The sequence below is a fragment of the Urocitellus parryii genome, chromosome 2 (assembly GCF_045843805.1).
Source record: "Urocitellus parryii isolate mUroPar1 chromosome 2, mUroPar1.hap1, whole genome shotgun sequence".
NCBI lineage: Eukaryota > Metazoa > Chordata > Mammalia > Rodentia > Sciuridae > Urocitellus > Urocitellus parryii.
In genome coordinates, this window is record NC_135532.1 from 131,890,179 (window position 1) to 131,909,973 (window position 19,795).

The window sequence follows — 19,795 nt, forward strand, 5'->3', positions numbered from 1 at the left end:
CTGAAAAATGTCCCTTCTCATCTTTTTGACCCATGTGGAAAAAAAGGTCTTCAATGAATGGGGATGTTAAGATTGAGCCAAGATTTTATGACCTGCCCAGCTAATTTTGTCCAAGCAGAAGTTTTCTTTTTCAGCTTTGGAATTAAGCCAGGCCAGCGATGGTAACTGGGCACTTTTAAGGAACCAGCCCGTGTTTCTTTGAGAGGCGTTTCTGCTGTATTCTTACTTTGCTTAGCAAGAGAGACTGCTAGGACTTGGCTATCCATTGTGTGGGTCAAGGTGAATGTTAGCAGCAAAATTTGTAATCTCCTTCTTAAATATTGTTCGAGTCACCATGGGAACAATGATCTGGTTCTACAACAATGTCATCCTTGATACCTTTGTGTTGTAATCTCTGATTTCTAACTGGCCCAATTTGAAGAGATAAAATGGAAAAGGTATTTTACTAGAAAAATCCCCAAAAAGGGGCTGGGGATGTGGCTCAAGCGGTAACGCGCTCGCCTGGCATTCCTGCGGCCCGGTTTGATCTCTCTCTCTCTCTCTCTCTCTCTCTTTCTCTCTCTCTCTCTCACTCCTCTCTCTTAAAAAAAAAAAAAAGAATTAAAAAAAATCCCCAAAAAACAAATGCTGAGTGTTTTCTCTGATATAAGGAGGCTGATTCATAGTGGGGTAGAGAGCGGGGAGTATGGGAGGAATAGATAAACTCTAGGTAGAGCAGAGGGGTGGGAGGGCAAGGGAGGGGGCTGGGGTTAGAAATAAATGATGGTGGAATGTGATGGTCATCATTATCCAAAGTACATGTACATGAATTGGTGTGAATATACTTTGTATACAACCAGAGATACAAAAAATTTGTGCTCTGTGTGTGTGTAATATGAATTGTAATGCATTCTGCTTTCATATATAAATAAAAAAATAATTAAAAAAGAAAAACAGCAAGAGTCTTATCACTGATTTTGATAGAAACTTTTTAAGAAACTAAGGAATGGAAAGTCAGTTTTTTATGTAGACCCAACTTTCACTGATTCACTCAATGACTCTGTGAAGCTTTGCCACGGATTGGGGAGCTGTAGGAAATGAAATGATGGAAAAGGACACAGTTCTCTCCCTGTCATCTAGTAGGGAGGAATCTAAGACATGCTCACAAGCAAGCATATTGTCTACAAAGAGTTTTAAGAGAAGTAAAGACAAACTCTGTGTGGGATTCTGTAATTAAAAGGATCAAGGAAGATTTGTAATAGAGCTGGACGTTGAAAAAATGTATGCAAATGAGTAGGAGGCATCACCAGCCAGAGGGTGCTGCAGAAGCAAAGGCAGAGGCAGAGGTGAGAAGGTCTGAATCTGTAGCAAACTGTGAGTCTTTTGTATGACTTGAGTATCACGTGCATGAAGGTAAGAGTAAGAAATAAGATTCAAAATAAAAGTTGGATGTTTATTTTCAGGACTCTTTTCTCCAGGGCTAAGGAGTTGGGTTTTTGTTTGTTTCATATTACACATACAGAGCACACTTTTTTATACCTCTGGTTGTATGGTATATTCACACCAATTCGTGTCTTCATACATGTACTTTGGATAATGACGTCCATCACATTCCACCATCATTGCTCACCCCTGCCACCTCCCTTCCCCTCCCTTCCCCTCCCACCCCTCTGCCCTATCTAGAGTTCATCTATTCCTCCCATGCTCCCCCTATTCCTACAGCTGCATGATAACCCCAGAGGAGGGAGTTAATGTCACATCAGATGGGTTCACGAACCGGAAGAAAATGAGGAATAAGAAGTGGGGAGCCTGCTAGCAGGAGTTAACAGAGCCTGAACCAGGACAAATACAGGCCAACCAGGAGTCAGAGGCAGAATCTGCAGAGTTTAGCAACTCATTAGATGTAGAGCTGAGGATTTATGCCAATGACATTCTCTAGGTCAGTGATTCTCAGGTTTAGTGTATCAGGATCTCTTGCAGCGTTCGGTAAAATACAGTTTGACGACTTTCCCATCTCTGATTCAGGTGTGGGATGGAGTCTAAGAAATAAGATTCCAACAAATTTCCAGGAGATGCCAAAAATTGCTGGTCTGGGGACCACACTTGAAGGACTTTCTGCTCCAGGTCCTCTGTGGCTCACCTTTGTGACTGTGCACAAGCAATTACAATGGAAGGATGAAGGCAGTGGAAGCAATAATCAGTCAAAGCAAGTGAATTGGAGGAGACTTTTCTTTTCCTTTGTCTATTGTCTCAGACAGCTGACGCAAAAGGTCTCCATTAGATGTTGATAAGCTGTACTAACCTAAACATTGGAGTGTAGAAGGACGCTGATTAAGGGCTCAGCTATTTTTGTTTTTGTTTGTTTCTGTGAAAATATACAGGTCCTAGTATTATGGGAGTAGCATGACGATGTAACATTGTAATTAACATTTGTTGGCTTCAATTCCAATTATTCTATATTAAAATTGAAGTAACATGCTGGGCACGGTGGTGCACACCTGTAATCCCAGTGGTTTGGGAGGCTGAGACAGGAGGATTGTGAGTTCAAAGCCAACCTCAGCAAAAAGTGAGGTACTAAACAACTAAGTGAGACCTTGCTTTTAAATAAAATACAAAATAGGGCTGGGGATGTGGCTCAGTGGTCGAATGCTCTGAGTTCAATCCCCAGTACCTTTATCACAAAAAATCAAAGTAACCCAACCACAAGAATGGGATCTTAAGTTATACTCCATGTATGTATAATATGTCAAAATGCATGCTACTGTTGTGTATATTTAAACAGAACAAATTTTAATGATTAAAAAAAAATCAAAGTAACAATGGCCAATGTGAAGAATAAATAGGGAAACCCACGGAGAGCGCTTGGCACTATGCCCAGCACACCACAGGGTCAATGAATTTGGGTTTCCTTCCTTCTCTGACTCTTCCAGTGGGAGCAAAGCAGACATGGCCTCCAGGAAAAGCTTTGGGGATGCCAGTTGGTCAAACAGTCCCTCAGGACACCTGGGAACCAGTTAGTCATGTCTTTGGATTAAACATTGCCCCTCATCACTCTCTGCAAATGTCAGCATGTTGCTCCCCAAAGAATTTGGGAAAAGTTCTTTGTTAGGTATTTTCTGCCTGCTGGGGGAGCTCTGGGAAGGGAAGGGAAGGGAAGGCAGATCTGAAATGGGACATGGACTCAGAGGCAGGGGTCACCCCAACAAAGGAAAGCTTTGTCTCCTTTGGAAGCTAAGCCAGACCCTGACCAGAGCAGTTCTCCTTGCAGGCCTTGAGGCTTTGATCCTGGCAACGAGGCCTGTGTGAACTTTGGAGGATTTTCAGAGGACAACTGTGCAGATCTTGTCCCCAGTAAAGAAATGAACCAGTAAGCATTTTTTTGTTTAACCAGATGAATCTGGTGTCATACCATCCCCAGACAGGAAAGCAGATGCAGACGGTGGCAGTGAGTCACACACAGAGGGAGGGGCGTCCCAGATGAGGCCTGCCTTGTGGGAACTTGATGACAAGCAAGGCCCCAAGCTCCCCCATACCCTCACCTCTGAGAAAGGGCTTGGGAAATAGACACTCCCTTCAGTTCAGCCCAGCAAGGGGGGCTGGGGGTGGTGAAGGCAGCTCGGAGAAGAACTGGGCTATACATGGTGGTTCCCCTGCTTTGGGCTGCTCAAGCCAAAGTTGTGACAGGTTGGTAAGAAGTTTCAGGACCCTACTCTTCCATTTAGCAGAGAGGTGGCACTTGAGGCCAAATGGATGGGAGTGTGACCCTTTCATTATAAGATATTTAGCAATATCCCTTGCTTCTAACCATTAGATACCAGTAGCATTTCCCAGCCCCAGTTGTTATAACCAAGAATGTCTGTAGGCATTGCCAATATCCCTCCTGGGGACAAAGTCCCCTGGACTGAGACACACTGCACTGTGGTGGTGTTCTCCACAGATGCCCTTAGAGAAATGCTTCCCTCACTGTGTACTACTGGAAAGGATCTAAAACAAGCTGAAAGAGGAAAAGAGGAAGCAGAACAAGCAGGGTATGTTACTGAATATAGCTTCAAAACAGTGAGGTGCCGAAAGGCAGGCAGGGAAAACAGTAAACTAAAGCCCATTTTTCAGATAAAGAAAACAAGACAGGAAATGTGTAATTTGCCTCAGGCACTAAGATGAGTCAGAGAGAAACCCGTCAGAGAAACGTGAATTTAGGGTCTGACCTTTAGAAAGGAGAAAAACAATTTTATCACTAATCCCTCTCCTGCTTCAATCCTGGATCTTTGTGGAACAAGGAAAGAAAGCCGTGCCTTCTAGAAACTGACAGAATGTTGGGAATGCATGAAGGACAAAAGTTAAGGTGGTGCTAGAGCCACCAACTTAAAAAAATAGCCCCTGTGGACCAAGCACAGTGAGTTCCTCACACACCAGTTCCTCAGTCCCACCTGCTCCTGGAGTTGGGCTCTGCTATCGTCCCCATTTAGATAAGAAGCTGAAGATTTCCAGTTTAGTGACTTGCCCACGGCTTTTCAGCTTGGCACTGAGGACCAATTTTCAAAGTAGGGCAGATACCTCTTGTCACTGCTGCCTTATCAACAAAGATCACTTCTGAGAGTTGGTCACTGTCTCAGTATGGGTGTTTTCTAATACACCTCTCTGTGTCTTAGAAAACACCTAAACATGAATATGGACAGTGTACTTGAGACTCGGTGACAGAGGTATCCAACCTGGGTGCTTCCCCTGGGGTGCACCTATCGTTAGGACTAATAGCACAGGAAAATCCACGGAATATTTCTGTGCAGTTAGACAGTGTCTCACAAAGCACTGTCAGAGCCCTGGTCCTCCGCAGCCCCTCCCTCTGGACCTCTTACAGCACCCAGAGACTGCATCCCACCTGGCCCTCCAGAGCCTCAGCTGCTGGGCATGAGTTTCTGGCAGGATGCTTTGGTTTTCTTTTTGAAAATCCAATTAGGCAAGGCATCATTAGGAAAGAAAGGCTTTCCTTTCTTTCAATATTTTTTTTTGGGGGGGGGGCGAAGTGTATTTGGTATCTTTTAAAGGAGTTTTTATGGCATTATATTTTCAAAGCTAATTTATTTTCAATACAGGAAGGACCTCAGGAGGCAGGAGTTGTTTTTGAAATTCCCCATATGAAAAAAATATTTTGTGAGTTATTTGGACATTCAGGGCAAATGTTACCCTCCTCTGCCTGCCTCTGTATGGCAGATGGTTATGATAATAATAAAAACAACGAAGAGTATAATCTGTTAATCTGTTTACTGTGAAACATGTGCTTTTTTTTTTTTTTTTGGTACGTAGACTGAACCACCAGGGGTGCTCACCATGACCTATATTCTCAGTTCTTTTTATTTTGAGACAGAGCCTTACTAAGTTGCTGAGGCTGGCCTTGAACTTGTGATCCTTCTGTCTCAGCCTCCGGAGTGACTGGGATTACAGGTGTGTACCACGGGCGACCATCCCCTCTTGCATAAGCCATGCCCTCTTATACATGAAGAAATAGAGGCCCAGAGAAGTGAAACCACATGTCCAAGGTCACACACAATTAAGAAATGCAAATCCTTAAAAAAATAAGTGGAAATCTTTCGATCTGATTAAAAAGAATTTCTGCTTTCAACACAAGCTGCAAGCAGACAGTTCGGAGAGGGCGAACTGGCTTCCTTTCACAAATATTGGTTGAAAACCTACTTTTAGCTATTCACAGGAAAACGGTGCCTCAGGCAAGATTACAATTCCTAGTCTGCGTTTTCAGCACTGGATAGAGACATGCAATGTGATGAGAAAGTCTCTGCAATAGAAAAACCTCTCTCATTCAATGTGTCCGGGTGGCAATGCCCCTCCCACCAGCCCTAGCTCCCTAGGAGCTGGCGGTCTCACCTGTCAGTCATCATCCTCTCTAAACCCACCGCTTGCCCGCCCACTCTGCAAAACCACGCCCCAAGGTAAAAGGTGTCCCCCTAGGGGCTGGACTTAGTGGACATCAGGATCCTTATCTTATTCATCTTCTCTGAGGCATTTGGCAATCCTTTCTCCTTGAAAGTGTCTTTCTTGAAACAATGGCCACTTTCCAAGACTTCCCTAGACCACCCTTCCCCCCATTCCTCTTGCACTCCTCAGTTGCTCCTTTTTAGTTTCTTTCATTATAATTATCAGAAACTTTAAATGTGTTTTGAACAAAACTAACTCTTAATGATTTCAGTGAACTAAAAATCAGCATCATCCTCATCATGGTGATAGGAAAACTCTGACAATCAGTTTGCCTAGAGACTCAATGAGAAGTCTGCATGCAATGCCCGCTCACCAATAAGTTTGAGTCTTTTCTGGACATTTACTGTTGACCTTCAAAGCAGGAGCAGCTCATGGTTTGCTACACACTATCTAGAAAAGACAAACCCCTTGAAGTGTGGGAAGACTGCAGGTTTGGGCAGAGGGCTGGGTTTAATGACCTGGACTTGTGAACATCACCTAGTTCCTTAGGTGTTAATTTGCTGTGTTTTTTCTAACACAAAGACCCCAGTTTCTGCTGGCTCTGAGGGCTACAGGTTTTCCCTCCCAGTGACAGATTGCTCAGCTACATCCCAGAAGACATTAAACTCCTTCCAGTCATCCCAGAATTAGGTCCATAGATTTCCAGTTATAGAAGAGAGCCATTCTGGGTAACACAGCAGATGTAAATTATGTGCCTGAATTGATTTTGCATTAATTTCTCGTAGGCTATTTCCATGTTGCTTAAATACCACTTTTTAAAGGTACTATGGTATTGTCTTTGAAAAGCTGATTTGTTTCCACGCAGAAAGTGCTCCAGGAGGCTGGAGCTGTCTTTCAAGCCCTTCTCCTTGTGCATTTCTATCACTGAGGAATTCTTGGTAATGTGCTGTCAGTTTGTACATCTCCCAAGTGTGGCTCTCATGCTGCTTCAGTATTCTTCCTTTTGCAAGATGCATGGTGGGACACAAGCTTCGGCTTTCATACTCCCTTGAAAGACCAGCCCTGCCGCCTGTTGGAACTGAGTAAAGTGATCATGCAGGAGTTCAGGGGTGCAAATAATGGCATTGTGTATCCTTGTTGCACAGCAGGCCCCTCTGTATCTTGTGCAATGGACTTTGCTCTCCTGCTTGATCTGAATGCCTTTAGAAACCATCAGATATGGAACAACCTATAACCTTTTTTTTTTTTTAATAGAAGGGTAGAACTGGGCTAAACACGGAAGTCCTGAACATAACATAGAAGCTCTTATTGCAACTTTGAATGCATGAACTTTCTTATATAAAAAGCTACACAGTGATTCCATCTCTGGCACCGAAACAGGTGGCAGAGGTGAGGGCACTTTGGTTGCATTTTTTTTCCTGGATGTCGTCAGTACCTGCTATGTTTGAGTTTATTTATGAGATCAGCTTCCTTTTCCCGCTTACATCCCAAAGCACTGAGAGTACTGAAAATGTAATTAGAAAGCAATGTGTAGTTACAAAAGAAACTAAAGTTCCATGAAAGTGGAAAGGAATGAACGATAAATGTGGTCTAATAGGACAGAGGGAATCATACAACTTGGACTGTGTGATTGACAGCTAAAAAATTGTGAGGCTAGAAGTCTGGAACTGAAGTTGCACATCTGTTATCCTAAGAACAATTCAGAAGAAGGCTCTGGATTCAAAAGACATTGGGCTGAAAACTCCCCTTTGTGACAGAACCTCTTAGGAAAGGTGCTTTTTTGTAAAGCAGCCACATTTGCCAGGGGGCTGCTCATTTTTAGATTCTAGCGCCACCTAGAGGTGAGTATGAGATAATTTCATTCCCAGCTTAGTGGAAGAAATCAATCTATTTACATTTTCCAGTTTTTCAAAGCACTTTAATTTTAATATCTCACTTAATATTCAGACAACGGTTTTTGAGGTAAGAATTTCTATCTTTTTTGTACTGATTAAGAGATTAATCTCTCAACACCTGACTGTGCAAAGAATTTGACCCATGTTTTGTGTGACTAAAAATGTTATCCTTGAATTCATTGTTTTCAAAATACATGGCATCAAATGTCATTTATATACTGTGAAATTCCCTAATTGCAATGTACAATTCAATAGTTAGTAAATTTACTGAGCTGTACAGTCATTGCTGTTGTCCAGTTTTAGAACATTTTCAACTCCCCCAAGAAATCCCCCCCCTTCCTCTCTACAGTACGATCCCTCCAGTCAAGAGTCTGTCTACTGTTCATAAAGGCTTTCATGTTTTCCTTTTCTGGGCTTTTTATAAAATTGAATTATACATGTGCTTTTGGGGATCTGGTTTCTTTCGCTTAGCATAATATTTTTGAGGTTTACCCATGTGGATCATTTATCAGAATTCTATTATTTCTATTGCTAAGCAGTATTCCATTGGACTGACGTATCACACTATGCTTGTCTATTTACTAGTTGATGGGCATTTGGATTGCTTCTAGTTTTTTGGTACTATGAATAATGTTGCTGTCAATATTTGCATTGTAGTTGTCTTTCCAAGCAAGAAACTTTCATTAGTAAATAAGGCAACAAATAAAACATGTGGAAGAAAAATGCTTATATTAATCATATGCATTGGGAGAAAACTTAGGATAAATAGTCTGGAACTGTCCACTGTGGAAGTATCTGGGTCCTGGGTTCAATATGCACACTAGGGAATCAAGGGACTCTGAAAACTATATTCTTGAGGAAATACAGGAGATATATTGGGGAAATTAGGATTTGCTCTGATGGGTTAGTAGCAAGAATTTCTTCTTGTTGGGTCTTGTTACAGTATGTAACAAGAAGCAGGCTTTGGTAACACATCTGAGGTTAGGTTTGGAGTTCCATTATAACTCTTCTCACATGAAGACAGAAGTCAGGGAACCATTCAAAAGTGAAAAACTATGGGGTCAGATGCATCAGAGTCCAAATCCAGGTTCTGCCAATATCTACAAGTGCTTGGCAGGTCAGATTTCTCATCAGTATCCTAGGAGGCAAAAGCACCTATTTCACAGGGTTCTTGTGAGAATTTGCTAGGACGGTGTACATAAGGCATTTAGTAATAGGGGACTGGTGCACAGTGAGATCTGATGTTATTTTTGTAGGATTGGATTGTGCCCAAGATACCTAAATACAGTGACATCGACCTCTATTTACTCCTAGGAATCTTTCACATCTTTTATTTGAAAGTTTTTGGCCCAAGATCCTGGCAAACAGAAGCATATACTTCTTATAGAGGTAATATAATATTTGTGAAAGTGAAAGCTCATTAAAAAAATTACTTATAACCCAGAATGCCATAGGCTGGTAGAAAGATTTAGTGCAATCTAAAGGGAGCAGTTAGGACTTAGGGGGATAAACACCAGAACAATTAGCATGATAAGTTAGTAACTCATTTTGCATATGAAAACATTGCCTAGGACTCTACAGAGTTCTTCCTATTTATGGGAGATAGTCAGAGGTCCTTGGGTTTAATCAAAATTTAATACCTTGTGAGGAGAAAGATGAAGAATACAAATTCTCAGTAATAGGCAATATGTCAAAAGCAGCAATTGCCGGTTTTAAATAGCCTTTCCTGCTGCCCTCCTCCCTATCAGCCTGTGCAGCCTGATTTGTAGTAAGGAAAACATGGCCAGGACCTTATTAAGTCTTTGGGAAAACAAAAGAATGAGATGAATATTTTGTTGCAGGAAAACACATCAGAGATTCCACAAAACGATGATCTCTAAAAAGGACAAAACAGCATATTCAAAAATACTTAAATCAGGGTGATTTTTCTCCAGGAAGGGTTGGAGGCTCATATTTAATTTGAGGCAGGGCAGGTGAGTGCTGTGAGGGTTTGAATATGTGGCCTGCTGTGGCCCATGGGATGTGAGCAGAGTGACATTGTGCAGATTTCCTGGGCTTTGTCCTTAACAGGTACTTTGTTCTCCATTGTCTTTGGTGCTTTGCCATTATCAGGGGAAGGGAACCCTCTACCCAGCCCCAGTGTTTCAGGGAGAAGCAGGAGAGACATGAAGCAGCCTGACTCACTCAGCCCAGATCAGCTGACCTCCGTGCAACCACAGACACACAAGCAAGAATAATGATCGTCATTGCAAGCCACTGGATTTTGAAGTCGTCAAGCAACATGAATTGTGACAATAGGTAACTAGCTGATGGCTTGTTTTATAGGATAATTGAAAAGGAGGCTGAGACTGTTAATCTAAGGATTATCAGATCTTTGTATTCATATGTACCCTGTGTGGATAATAGAAAGTTAAAATTTCAATAGGTTTCTATAGAAACATGAGCATTTTTTGAGTTCTTTGTATACTCTGGATATTAGGGCTCTATCTGAAGTGTGAGGAGTAAAAATTTGTTCCCATGATGTAGGCTCCCTATTTACCTCTCTTATTGTTTCTCTTGCTGTGAAAAAACTTTTTAGTTTAAGTAAGTCCCATTTGTTGATTCTTGTTATTAACTCTTGTGCTATGGGTGTCCTATTAAGGAATTTGGAGCCCGACCCCACAATATGTAGATCGGAGCCAACTTTTTCTTCTATTAGACACAGAGTCTCTGATTTGATATCAAGCTCCTTGATCCATTTTGAGTTAACTTTTGTGCATGGCGAGAGAAAGGGATTCAGTTTCATTTTGTTGCATATGGATTTCCAGTTTTCCCAGCACCATTTGTTGAAGATGCTATCCTTCCTCCATTGCATGCTTTTAGCCCCTTTATCAAATATAAGAAAGTTGTAGTTTTGTGGATTGGTCTCTGTGTCCTCTATTCTGTACCATTGGTCCACCCACCTGTTTTGGTACCAGTACCATGCTGTTTTTGTCACTATTGCTCTGTAATATAGTTTGAAATCTGGTATCGCTATACTGCCTGATTCACACTTCCTGCTTAGAATTGCTTTTGCTATTCTGAGTCTTTTGATTTTCTATATGAATTTCATGATTGCTTTATCTATTTCTATAAGAAATGCCGTTGGGATTTTGATTGGCATTGCATTAAACCTATAGAGAACTTTGGGTAATATCGCCATTTTGATGATGTTAGTTCTTCCTATCCATGAACAGGGTATATTTTTCCATCTTCTAAGGTCTTCTTCTATTTCTCTCTTTAGGGTTCTGTAGTTTTCATTGTATAAATCTTTCACCTCTTTTGTTAGGTTGATTCCCAAGTATTTTATTTTTTTTTGAGGATATTGTGAATGGGGTGGATGTCCTCATTTCAATTTCAGAAGATTTGTCACTGATATACAGGAATGCCTTTGATTTATGTGTGTCATAAATCAAACTCAAAAAATTAAACAATAAGATAACAAATAACCCAATCAACAAATGGGCCAAAGACCTTGCCGAGGGCCATTGCCAAGTAGGAATGACGCATCGATATTTCCTTGCCAGCGTACCCCATGTTAAATGGACTTGCCTTGGAAATTTGCTGTGACCTTGCATGTGTGTTTGAGAAAGATGACCCTGCTCAAGGTGATCGAGGGTGGATCCAGGTTTGAGGAAGTATCCTACAGGTTTGAGGAAGTATCCTGGTCCTTGGGTTTAGGGTGTTCCTGGTTTAAGGCGTTCCCGATTTAAGACAATAGGGGTTTTAGGGAAGTTGGAGGTTGAAGATTATTGCTGCTGGGATTAGGGTGTTCCTGCTGCTTGTTCCCATTGAGTTCTCATTGAGATTCAAATGGGATTTGGAAAAAAAGCCTCGTGGAGGAGGTGGATTGTGTGGGCAGATTTAGATTTCCCCTGAACCTGTGTGGAGGCCGCTGTGAGTTCGGGAATAAAGAATTGCTGTTTGAATCTACAAGGTGTGTGGTGGCTCGTGATTCTGTGCCAAGCCGAGACTTTGGCAGATCTGAACAGACACTTCTCAGAGGAGGATACACAATCAATCAACAAGTACATGAAAAAATGCTCACCATCTCTAGCCGTCAGAGAAATGCAAATCAAAACCACCCTAAGATACCATCTCACTCCAGTAAGATTAGAAGCCATTCTGAAGTCAAACAACAACAAGTGCTGGCGAGGATGTGGGGAAAAGGGTACTCTTGTATATTGCTGGTGGGACTGCAAATTGGTGCAGCCAATTTGGAAAGCAGTATGGAGATTTCTGGGAAAGCTGGGAATGGAACCACCATTTGACCCAGCTATTGCCCTTCTCAGACTATTCCCTGAAGACCTTAAAAGAGCATACTACAGGGATACTGCCACATCGATGTTCATAGCAGCACAATTCACAATAGTTAGACTGTAGAACCAACCCAGATGCCCTTCAATAGATGAATAGATAAAAAAAATGTGGCATTTATACACAATGGAGTATTACTCTGCACTAAAAAATGACAAAATCATGGAATTTGCAGGGAAATGGATGGCATTAGAGCAGATTATGCTAAGTGAAGCTAGCCAATCCCTAAAAAACAAATGCCAAATGTCTTCTTTGATATAATGAGAGCAACTAAGAACAGAGCAGGGAGGAAGAGCAAGAGGAAAAGATTAACATTAAACAGAGACATGAGGTGGGAGAGAAAAGGAAAATTGCATGGAAATGGAAGGAGACCCTCATTGTTATACAAAATTACATATAAGAGGTTGTGAGGGGAAAGAAAAAAAAACAAGGGAGAGAATTAAATTACAGCAGATGGGGTAGAGAGAGAAGATGGGAGGGGAGGGGAGGGGGGATAGTAGGGGATAGGAAAGGTAGCAGAATACAGCAGTCACTACTATGGCATTATGTAAAAATGTGGATGTGTAACTGATGTGATTCTGCAATCTGTATTTGGGGTAAAAATGGGAGTTCATAACCCACTTGAATCTAAAGTATGAAATATGATATGTCAAGAGCTTTGTAATGTTTTGAACAACCAATGAAAAAAAAAAGAAAGAAACATGAGCATGTTGGGGCTGTGGATGTGGCTCAGTGGCAGGGTGCTCCTAGCATGTGTGAGGCCCTGGGCTCCACCCCCAGCATCAACAGACAATGACGACTATGGAAAGAGAAAGAAAGGAAGGAAGGAAGGAAGGAAGGAAGGAAGGAAGGAAGGAAGGAAGTTGAGCATATCCTGTATCTAAAATTGGCAGCTGCACCATTTGAACAATTTCTCCACTGATTCACGTAGATTGGGGTCATGTGCTCTGATTTTTAGTTTTTAAATTTTTATTTTATTATTATTATTATTTTTGTGACTGGGAATTGAGCACAGAGCACTTTACCACTGAGTTACATCCCAAGTCCATCTTTAAAATTTCTTATTTTGAGACAGGTTCTCAGTTGCTGAGGCTGGCCTTGAACTTGCCATCCTCCTGTCTCAGTCTCCCAAGTCGCTGGGGTGAAAGGAGTGCACCATCAACCGCAGCTTCTGAGTTTCATTTAGATAATTAATTATCAGACAGCCCACTCTGAAGAAATGCCTCTTTTTACACCCCCTTCGCCAAATGGCAGAGGACTGGGGTGAGAAACTTATCAGTTTTCTTTTTTCCCCATTTGTAGTTCTTGCTTTAAAAATCGGGTTAGTATGGGCAGCACTACTTCTCATTGGTCAGCCTCGTGGAAGAAACCTGAAGGACTCTTTAAGAGTGGCAGAGCCATACAGGAAACTCAGGGGATCCTTGGCAGAGCCGGCTGGACACAGGAATTGGATCAAAGATGGAGTCCAGGTCTGGGTGGGAACTCTCACCATTCCTGGTTGCTGGTGAAGCCAGAAGTTCCAAGTTGGCTATCCCATAGATCTTACCTCCATGTTGGATAAGTGGGGAATCCAGGTCTCTTGGCAGGAGTCTCAGAACCCTGTGTTGGGTATAAGGATGGGGTGGGCAGGTACTACAGAATGACTGAGCGAGGACCAGTCTTAAGCAACAGTGAGAAAGGACTGGATAATATACATTCTTAAAAATGAGGGAGAGAATTAAGTGGTTGGGAGGCCAAAGGAGAAAGAAGCATGGTACTCATTTTCATTTCCATTTACTACCTGAACTCAGTAACAGGCTAGAGAAAAAGGAATTTTGTGAACTGCCTTAAGCTAATTTTTTTTGTTTTTTGGGTTTTTTTTTATTGGTTGTTCAAAACATTACAAAGCTCTTGACATATCATATTTCATACATTAGATTCAAGTGGGTTATGAACTCCCATTTTTACCCCAAATGCAGATTGCAGAATCACATTGGTTACACATCCACATTTTTACATAATGCCCTATTAGTGACTGTTGTATTCTGCTACCTTTCCTATTGGGTCCTATGGTGGTATTCTTTTAGTCAGCTTTTGAGTCACTGTGACCAAAATACCTGACAAGAACAACTTAGAGGAGGAGAAGTTTATTTGGGGCTCATGGTTTCAGAGGTCTCAGTCCACAGAGCTGGTTTGGACACAGGAATTGGATCGAAGATGGAGTCCAGGTCTGGGTGGGAAATCTCACCATTCCTGGCTGCTGGTGAAGCCAGCAGCTCCAAATTGGCTAGCCCATATATCTTACCTCCATGTTGGATAAGTGGGGATCCAAGATGCACACATCATGCACACATCAATGGACATCCAAGATGCCCATTGGAGAAAGGCCCTGTTCAGCTCATGGCAGACTCAGGAAATAGAGAGAGAGAGAGAAGCGGTAGCAGGGGGAAAAAAAAAACTTCCAGGGCAGACCCCCAGTGACCCACCTCTCTAGCCATCCCTACCTGCCTACAGTTACCACCTAGTCAGTCCATTCAAACTAGGATGGAGAGATGACATTACAGTTCCCATAATCCAATCATTTCACTTCTGGATACTCCTGCATTAACAGGAGCTTTGGAAGGAACACCTCATATCCAAACAAGTACCCTCCACCACTCTCTGTGGTATGTTACAGCTAAAGGAAGTCTCAGATGAAATTCCCAGCCATGACAGAATTTCTTGGCAAATAACCCAAAGCAGTCATACTGTTCTTTAAACTCAGAAAAGAGCTCAGCCTTCTTGCATGGCCAAAGTCTTCAATAGTCTTCCAAAGTCTTCCATTGGATCATGTCACAGAATCATCTCTTCATTGTTGGAACACATAACCAAACAGTTCTAAAGCTGGAGCGTTACTCTGGAAACATATGATACATTAGAGATAAAGTTGAAATCTTCACTACAATGCTCATTTTCATTCCCAGAAGCACCCACTATTTCATGTGCAATTTCATACAGGATTTCTATACATTATATATAGATGTTCCTTATTTCATTATGGGGTTATGTCCAGATAGACCCATTGTTTGATGGAAATATCATAACTCAAAAAAAAAAGAATTAAATGCATAGAACATCATAGCTCAAACTCTGTAGAGGGTTGGTGGTTTACCCTTGTTGTCTCATGGATGACTGGGAGCTGTGGTTTACCCTAACTGCTGCCACCTCTGTCTAGTGTCACACACTACATGACACTAGGCTGGGAAATATCAAAACTGAAAGTCAAAGTACACTTCTACTGCATGTGCATCACTTTTATACCAGCATAAAGTCAAGAAGTTGTTTAAGTTGAACCATCATAAGTTGGGGACCATCTGTACCTGAGTACAGATATGTACTTCAGACATTTTGTTTTTTCTTTTGTGCTTAAAAGCCTTTAATTCACAGTAATGGAGCAACCTTAGAGAATAAAGAGCTGACCCACTCATTACCCATGGCAGTGTTGTGTTGAATTTTAATTATAAAGATCAATTCAGCATTTGTATTTTCCAGGTCAGCAGAATTTGTCCTGTGTAGCCTTTCACAAACTTTATAGATGTTTAGAGCTATGTTTTTCCTTCATAAAATGGGATGCTTATATCAAAGAGTAATGGGGATAAAAACAAATCACAAGTCCTGTATATTAAGTGTCTACTGCATAACAGGTGTTGACAAGTGTTAATGATCACAGACATTGTAGTATCTCCCTTCAGGCACTTTGTATAATGTTTTTATGTTTTCATGTCATTAAAGATGAGTTTATTTTTATTATCCTCAACTTTCATCATGAAAACGTTCAAACATATTAAAGTTGAAAAAGTAGTAGTTTTCATATATAATATCACCTCGGTTCAAAAAATGTTTGCTTTGTGCCACATTTACTCTTTCTCTGTAAATGCTTAGTTTTTTTCCCCTGTTCTTTTTTAAAGCAAGCTGAAAAATCACACCATATTTCATCTTTAAGTGCCCCACATGCAGTTCTGGAAAATATCTCTTTCATATTACATAATTAACAAACCCTCTAATTTTGACTCTAAAAGTATTATAAAATCTTTGGGAAATCAGAAAAGCATAAAGAAGAACAGTGAGTTTTTAGCAGAGATAAGCTCAGCTAACAGTTCCCTATTTTTAATTCCAATCTTTTTCCTCCTTTGCAAATACCTATTTCTTAAGTAAAACTGATTTTTAAACAAAACCCAGCATCTCCTAAAGTGAACTGTATGACAGGCAAAGAGGCATTTTGTGACAAAAAAGAGTTCAGTGGTCTAATGAATTTAAAAAACACTGCAGTTTATTTATCTCTATTTCTTTGAGATTAATAATCTCAGAATCATATTAAGGTACTGAAAAGATTTAAAGAAAATTATAAACCCCAAACTTCTTACCTACAGAACACTTTTTTTTCATATTAAAATCTCATGAGATTCTATAGAGTACTTTTTGGGAAAGATTGGTTTAAGATATTTATCTCTTTCAGTTTATTTTGCTTGATGGTAATGATTAAATTTTATTTATTTATTTTATTTGTAAGATTCAGGCCTTTCTTTGAATTAGCAAAGTTTTCTTCAGTTATTTCTTTAGATATGGCTTCTGCTCTGACTTCTTCTGAAAGTTTTAGCATAACTATATTTCATTTCTTGAAAATGTCCTAAATATCTCACTTTATTCTCATCATCATCATCATCATCTAATAATTTTTCTCCATCTAGCAAATTTTCAAGATTGTTTTCTGCTTGACTAATTTATTTGTCTACAATGTTCAATCTGCAGAGAGAAATGAATTAGAGTAGATGGGGTAGAGAGAGAAGATGTGAGGGGAGGGGAGGGGGGATAGTAGGGGATAGGAAAGGCAGCAGATTACAACAGTTACTAATAGGGCATTATGTAAAATTGTGGATGTGTAACCGACGTGATTCTGCAATCTGCATTTGGAGTAAAATTGGGAGTTCATAACCCACTTGAATCTAATGTATGAAATATGATATGTCAAGAGCTTTGTAATGTTGTGAACAACCAATAAAAAAAATTTAAAAAAAAATAAAGTGTATACATAGACAAAAAAAAAACAATGTTCAATTTGCAAATATCCAATTGTGCATAATTTCAAGAAGTGTTTGTTTTCAAAAAAACGGTGTACACAATTCGGGTGGTTTATTTACAGTGTAAATCAATTTTCACTTACTTCCTGTCAGAGTTCTAATTTAAAAGTTAAGGTCAAAGTGTTTGCTTACTTTAAATTTTTTTTTTTTTTTAGTTGTAGATGGACACAATACCTTTATTTTTTATTTACTTATTTTTATGTGGTGCTGAGGATCGAACTCAGCGCCTCACACATGCAGGGCTAGTGTTCTGCCACTGAGCCACAATCCCAGCCCCTTGCTTACTTTTTTAATAGTTTAAAATTTGCAGTTAAAGTTTGACATTTTGTTTGGATCTTTCCCTCACTGAATTAGAATAAAGAGTAAAAACCTAGTTCTGTGGAAGAAAATGAGCTTACCTAGATGTTAGGGTCTGGGTAAACTTGGCTCATCACATGAGTCTAAACCTGGCTGAGAACAGTACAAGGCCTGCAAAAGGCCTGGATTCTAATGGAAAAGGAGTACCTGATATTTGGCTGGCTTCGGGCAGCCATCTGTGAATTACTTGAGAGTCTTCTCTCAGTATGGTAGCCGGGGAGATTTAGGTATTGCAAACTATGTGGGGCTCTCCCACAGCAAAAGATTGCCCAACGCACGTGACCTTTATCTCTGCTCTACTAGGAAGATACCTCATAGTAGCTCCGGAGATGGGTGTAACCCACTGGGAACTGGACAATCCACCTTTAACCTTTATTGGTGAAGAACATTCTATGGAAAGCCTTTGATGTTTCCTGATATAAACAAAGCAGGCACAGGCTCCATTTTGCCAGAGAAGCTCTATCCATCTGATCGGCTTGCCCATCCTGCCTCCACTTTTGAAATTATTTTCTGTGTCCTATGCTTTTTTTGTTGTTGTTGTTGGTTCTATTTTTCCTAGCTTTTATTTCTCAACCAGCCCATTCCTCTGAGGGGAACCCCATTTCCACCACCCATGCAGGACATGGGCAAGAGCTGGCTTTTTATAAAATGGCCCCCAAAAGCTATCCATCTCATGTGATTGGACATGCCGACACATGTAAATTGAATATAGGTATAATAAAATATTTGTATAAAATCAATATACTTGTAAGTTTATATAAGCATGCAGTTTCTATCATACACCATATTCCTTCTCTAAAGATATAGTAAGAACCCTTAGTGTAACATAAGGAAGAGTTGCCGTTTACCTCTTATAACAAAACATTGTCCAGTTGTGCTGATTCATTTCTGTGAGATTCTTGGTATCCTTGACTCAGGCTGATCTGCCTGGGATGTTGCATCTTTGTGTCAGGCTTTCATTAGGCATAGATTTTGCAACTCCAGATACTTCAAGTTTATTTAAGTACTATTTTAAAATTTGATTTCTAAGGTCTTTTTGCCTTCTCCAATCTACTTTGCAAAAGTTCCTGGTGTTAGGCCCCTTGTTACCCCAACAATGTCTCCTCTCTCTCTTATGTGGGCCTTTTACGTATCTGTTTTTCTCTGTCCTAACATTTTCAATCTTTGCTGACTCTTTTCTCTTTCATAGTAATGTTAATCAGGGTAATACTTAGATCATTTATGATTTTGATATGAAGAGTTATTTCTTTTTAAAAAAATTTATAATTTAATCTAATTAGTTATACATGACAGTAGAAAGCATTTTGACACATCATACATAAATGGAATATAACTTTTTTCATTCATTTCATTTTTACATTCATTTATATGACGTAGAGTTACACAGGTTGTGTAATCACATATACACATAGGGTAAAATTTTTGATTCATTCTACTATCATTCCTATCCCCATATCCCCCCTCCTCCCTTCACTCCCCTCTGTCTAATCCAAAGCACCTCTTTTCTCCTCCCCTTTTATTGTGAATTAGCAACTGCATATCTAGAAAAACATTGTGCCATTGGTCTCTTGGGATTGGTTATTTTGCTTAGCATGATAGTCTCCAGTTCCATCCATTTACTGGCAAATGCCATAATTTTATTCTTCTTTAAGGATGAATAACATTCTATTGTATATATATGCCACATTTTCTTTATCCATTCATCTGTTGAAGGGCACCTGGGTTGGAGCAGCTATAAATATCCATGTGGCTTCTTCACTGTAGTATGCTGATTTTAAGTCCTTTGGGTATAAACCTAGAGTGGGATAACTGGGTCAAAAGGTGGTTCCATTCCAAGTTTTATGAGGAATCAAAGAGTTATTTTTTAATAGACACCAGACTGAAACAATTTCTCAAACATGAAACAATCCCAGTAAGAGCTCAAAGTGTAATACATCGCCATGCCATCCAGTGTCACAGTATCACATAGACTTCACAGGCATTTTGAGTTTACATCCGTAGAAGAATGATGACAATACCATTATAACACAGGCTTTACCATCTTGGACCTTAATACCAAAATTTTCTTTTTTTTTTTTTTTTTTTTGGAAGCTCAGATGAATGGCACTCATTTTCAAAATGTTTACTTTTTTCTTCAAAGCAACATGATATTTCAGAGTAAAGTTTAAAGTAGAATAACTTCTAGGAACAAAATAGCTTACTGCA